At 41.5% G+C, this 6,000-nt stretch overlaps 1 protein-coding gene across 1 annotated transcript in view; it reads right to left on the bottom strand.

The window, feature by feature from the left end:
• Positions 1–6,000, bottom strand: part of LOC125289304 (phospholipid-transporting ATPase ABCA1) — a 160,116-nt gene that overhangs the window by 87,777 nt on the left and 66,339 nt on the right. The gene's annotated exons all lie outside the window — the stretch shown is intronic.

The following is a 6,000-nucleotide window of genomic DNA, read 5'->3' as shown; positions in this document are numbered from 1 at the left end:
GGATCAAAATGGCACAGAGGTAAAGTTATAATCAATATAGATTTTCCATACAACATGTTACAGTAAAGCTTCAACAAGCCTCTGTGCCACATTGATTAAGGTTTGCTTGACACAGGCAGGCAGGCAGACAGACAGACAGACATGTCTAGATAGATAGATAGATAGATAGATAGATAGATAGATAGATGATGTAGGATGCACCACATGACAGGACCATGAGTTCTTGGCGATGGCATAAGTGAAATGCATTGTGAGTCTCAAGGGGAGATACCAGGAAGTGAGTTTAATTATCTTGCACTTAAACATGTGCATGGAGAGCTTATTATCTAAGATAGCCTGGTTCCTGAGGCGTTCTTAAACTCATGACTCATCCCCTTGTCGATCACTCTGCATTTCTTTACTGCTCTTTAGACATTCACTGAGGCATAGGAGGGACTCGAATCTTTTCTGTCGACTGGCTCTATGTTTTTTTTTTTACTTCTTCTGCTCAGGAGAACCGTTTTGTCTCCAGGATGACAAATTTAAGTGACTCATCCCAGGTTCTGCCAACACTGGGCCCAGATGTTCATCTCTTCTCGTTTTCCAAGACTTGCCCCTCCTGCAGAGTTCATTTCAAACAGAGCATGAATAACTTCACGCTGCTGTCATTTTTGCATTATCCTTTACTGCTCAAAATGGATGATGCCATCAGTTTTTCCTGTTTTGAAGGAAACCTGCAAGGCGAGAGAGTATCAATTTCCTTCCTAAAACTTTTTGAATAAAGTCCTTTTACTTTCAGTGAATGTTCCTCGGTGAAGTGAATAACTCATGTCTGTCGCTACGAGTTCATGAAGTGAACTGCTGCAATAATTCAGTGAATCATTTTATTCAGTTACATGAATCAGTGAATGAATATAAATTATATAAATTGATTATATATGGATCACTAAAATGATTCAGTGAGTCATTTAAGTTCAGCAATACGTATGAATCACTAAACTGACTCAGTGCAGTGACATGAGTCAGTGTTTCTGAATCACCGGTGCATGTCACCACTTGTGAATCGTTGTGAATCAGCGTTTGGGAATCACCTTGAGGATGAGGGTGAGGAGCAGGGCGCTGACGCTGAGCGGCACAAGGATGCTGATGAACCAGCTCAGGCAGTAGGTGACGCCCTGCAGACCCATCATCCTCACTGTCTCCTTCAGACGCGCCTCCTTCTCTTGCACCATGGCCTTGACAAACATGGCCACCGAGTAGATCCATGCCAGGGTCAAATAGAGAGGCAGGGAACGTGCCAGTGAACGCAAGAACCTGTGTGTAAGGGAAGGGGGGCACAGGAGGGTTCACCACCAGGGTCAAGAAGACAACAGGACACAGCTGACCAATGGACAGGGAGATGGGCCAAAGCTGGCACAGAGCGGGTCAATCTGTGCCAGGACTGGGATGGATCGCTGCGTATGACCCCCTCCGTCAGAACCCACTGCTTAATGCACCGTAGCATAGGTGCAGCACACAGAACAACACTGACATCAGAACCCACAGCTCAATGTACCTGTAGCACACAGAACAACGCTGACATCAGAACCCACTGCTCAATGTATAGCATAGGTGTACAGAACAATACTGACAAATCTGACATCTGTGGACCTCAACTGGGACCAATCTCCATTAGTAACAAGTGTCACAACATACTGTCACTTGACCTTCATTTAAAGACCACATACTATTCTTGTAGATTTCAAAAACCTGCAAATTCACATAAACATGAACTCCTTTGTGCTTATTTAGTAGTGTGCCGTCTATTTGCATGTCTAAACTGTTGATGTCTTCTCAACGGTTTGCAGTTCAGTCCAAGGATGCTGCTATGGTATAAACAAGCCCTAGGAAGGGAGCTCATGAAGAGTTCAGATGCAAAACCCTCTACATCCGTCTGACCACTTTGCTTTTAAATGAGCATTTAAATTCAGGCTCCTATAGGTTTTTGCCTATAAATCGATATTTCAGACCAGGAAGAGAGTGGTATTTAGTGGGTTTAGAAGTTAAATTATTTGATTAGCGTATACTATCTGTGGAGAGCATCCCCTAACCATCTTTATCTCATTTTTGGACATAGGTGGCATTTAGAGGCTTTTGCATCTGAACCCTTCACATGCTTCTTTTCCACCTAATAGTGTTTTCTATGTGTGTACGTTTCTCTACCATTGGACTGATGAGTAATCCGTAAAGTAGGAGAGAGGCCGTACTATGCATACATACTTTTATTTGCAAATAAAAGTGTGTATGCATAGTATAGTGTGGCCTCTCTTCTACTTTACGGATTCTAACTATTCAGGCCAGCACAGTTTAGAAGTATACGCATTGAGTGAAACCTGCTCCTATCCCATACCTGTCAACACTCCCGGGTTTCTCCCGTATTTCAAGGTCATCTCCCGGCACCCTCCCGTTTTGTTATTTCTCCCGGAAAACTCCCGTAATTTGCATGGCCATCAAATTTCATTTTAAAATCATTGATCCATTCAGGTTGCCAGATTGTGTATGAAATACACCCTACACGTACACGATCACTTAGTTTAAATTTTAACCGTTTTGTCATAGGCTAAAACCTTGCAACCCAAAACCCAAATAAGGAAGCGGGTGCCGACTGCGCAGCCTGAGTCTCGTCGTAAGCAAGTGGGCTAGTTGAATGGCCTACTCCAGAACTAGCTGTTGGAAATTGTTGGGAATTTAATTGATTAACACATCACATAAACTATTATTAAGTGTTGTTGAGACACTGAACTTGTGCCCTCGGAACCAAATCTGACAGCAAGCAGCTTTGGAGTTTAGGAAGTATAGGCTGCAGGCAGGCAGCTGGTGGATACATAACTGGCATGCATAAGGTAATGGTAAGGTAAAAGCAACGACCGAAATGCAGTGTTAAAACACTGAATGTGTATGAAACGTATTAAACATGCAAACACAGATCCAGTATAAACACCCCCAAAAAAAATCTCCCGTTTTTGGAAAGCTAAATGTTGACAGGTATGTTCTATCCTCACTTACTGATATGTGTTAAAAATGCAATGTGCATATTTATCTTTTCAAGTAACCTGCCAAACCTCCAAACCTCCAGCCCTTTCTTTTTAGGTTGCGTGCTACAGCACCACGTCAAGCTCTGGATAGTGGGAGTAATTCCTGAATTAAAAAGTCATCTAGAGAGACACAGTAGCAAATTGTTGGCAAGTTTCAGATTGGGCACACACACACACACACACACACACACACACACACACACACACACACACACACACACACACACACACACACACACACGTACGTACACACCAAAGGGCTGGATAACGAGGCAGGGATCTTCCTCTGCGGACCACTGTTTGTTTACAACAGTTTCTGCTTTGGGCTGGTGCCTTGACTACCCCGGACTAATCTTCCATGTGTGCTTATTATATACATAATGGAGGTGGGGGAGAACTGAGCTCTGCTGAAGCCAGTGCAGCTGAATTGCAGTACACTATTTATCATTTGTAGAGAGGCAGAACACATCCACAGTTAAGTTTGAAAATACTTTGAGGCTTTGAAATTTCATCATGGCATCATGGCATAATGGACATAAACTTCAAAACAAACAAAGGGGAATGGGGAGTGATATGACTTGAACCTGTTTAAACCTGTATCTAGGTAATCAATACACAGTCAACAAGCTGGTCATTAAAGCAGACAGCAGAGACTACATTTCATCGATTTCATCATAGTAAACAGTTTCTAACTTTGGGTGTCAAATACATTTTCAGTAACCACTGTGTTTGAATAGGCTACACATGAAAACATCCACATCACCTCTTCACCAAAACATCCACTATCACCTCATTAAAAGGAGAATATCTGTGTTCAAGTAAGTTGTTTTTTAAATAATATGTTTACATAGAAACAGAGCAACACCATGTTTTTTTTTTTATCATAAACTAATGGCTTCATAGTCTCTTTAATGATTAACATAAGGGAGAGTGCTGTCTCTTCATTACCACGGTATGTCCAGAATGCCTGTTATTACTCTATGTAACTATGGTATTCCATACTGAACATGTGGCCCTTTTCGTCACATATAGACCCTAAAATAGAACAATAAAAACAAAAACAATGCTTGAACATTCTACTTCCTCTGCATTAAGATAACATATGGAATGTTAAAACGGAAGCCTTGTGGGGCCAACTATGATGCTGATAATGGAACTCTCTTGAAAGGGTCTATATCAATGCACTGGGTACTACTTGGGCGTACAGCAACTTAAAAAAATACCCTGTGCTTTAAAAACTGACAACAACAAATATACCAATTCATACATTGTGTTGTTTTCAACAAAACGTTTACACACAAATAAGTAGGCTTAATACCACCACATTGGCACAGGCCGAGGCCTAGGACGTCATCAGAGCAAAGAAGTGTAAATCACATTTAAAATCTGTGTAAAGCCTCAAAGTGCCAGGTCCAAAAACCCAAATAAAACCGATTGAGAGACACAAATGAATCAATAATATGTCCTGGCTGTCATCTCTTGGCTGGAAATAAATGCAGATTGCATCTGCGAAAGCAGGTGGGAAAGCCACTGCTGCTCCTGCTGCTGCTGCCGCCACAACTGCTTCACCGGCATCCATATGCCACGTTGGCCATAATTATCACAGCTTTCCAACGCTTATTAATGTGCCAAAGAGCTGCGTGCAATCATCGTTTAGGATGCGCTCGTGAATAGAACACGCAAGTGCTCAGCGTCAAACCTCCTCCTCATCGGCCTCCTCCAATGCTGAAGCACCCCCGGCTAACTCAATTTAGCATTATTAATGTTTACAAATTGTTGATCGCCGGCCAGCGCGTTAGGCCGGTGGGGGAAGTAACATTTTGCCCCAGCTGTTAAAATGTAAATTTTATTTACAGGGGAGATTTTTTCCAATTAGGCCGCGGGAAATGGATTAAGTCCGCCCTAATGAGAAACCACTTCTTTCCATTTCGTTTGGCTGCCGGCTCTTTATTTGTTTAAATGATGCTTGCTTTTTTTTTAAAGCAGGACATCCTCGCCCATAGCTGTCAGTCCAAAAGAGAAAGAAGAACAATGTTGGGTTGGTGGCAAATGAAATGGAGCTGAAAGGTCAATTGGCCACAACAAAGTCTAAGCCCTTCTGATGGAAGAGTGACAGTAGAAAACAATAAATGATCTTAATATTTTGGATGGCCCACAACACAACACATCCGTCTCATCCTTAAGGTTAAGGCTGTGATTGATAAGACTCTGAGGGGCTTACGACTAAAAATGAGGTGTCAGAGACATGACGATGGAATCTTCAAATGAAGCATGGGGATCAAATATGGGAGAGGGTTATTTATACTGACTTTTTTTTTTTTAATATTCTAAATCCACTAAAATCAGTGGGCTATGGTGAACTCAAGGACTTCAAAATGAAGGACAGCAAATTATTGCCTGTCGCAAGCGGAAGAAGTAACCTACGCTTCACGAAAGGTCACTGGTCTTCGGTCTTCCATGAGTGAATGAGTCAGAGAGAGAAAATGTTAACAGAGGACAAAGAGAAAGAAAAGAAAATGAAAAGAGTGTCACTGAAGTTCATGCACAAACAAAAAAAGGACTGTTAGGATGCAAATAGTTACATCATAAGCACCACTTTGCACAAATGCTGTAATCGGAGATTGATTTTTTTTTTTTTTGGCGAGAGCGTGAGCAGATTTAATGGAACCATAACCAATTAGCATAATCACCCACTTTTTCTGAAATCAAAGTTCACCCAGTTCACGCTTGACACAATAAATTTCAGAGATTAATTCTGCAATCACTATTCCGGCTCATCATCCAAAAAGTACAACAGAACCCATCACATCACCAACATTTTTTTGTTTGTTTTGTTTCAAAATTAAAGGGAATGCTGAGCTCACTCTGCCCAAAACAGCAGACGGTTTCTAAAAAAAAGTAGTAAATAAAGTAAGTAAATAACAAATATGTGGCCATCAACTATCTC

This window comes from Alosa alosa, chromosome 24 (genome assembly GCF_017589495.1).
Source record: "Alosa alosa isolate M-15738 ecotype Scorff River chromosome 24, AALO_Geno_1.1, whole genome shotgun sequence".
NCBI classification, from domain to species: Eukaryota; Metazoa; Chordata; class Actinopteri; order Clupeiformes; family Clupeidae; genus Alosa; species Alosa alosa.
Note: the sequence above shows the minus strand (reverse complement) of the source record. Positions and strands in the feature narration are given on the sequence as shown.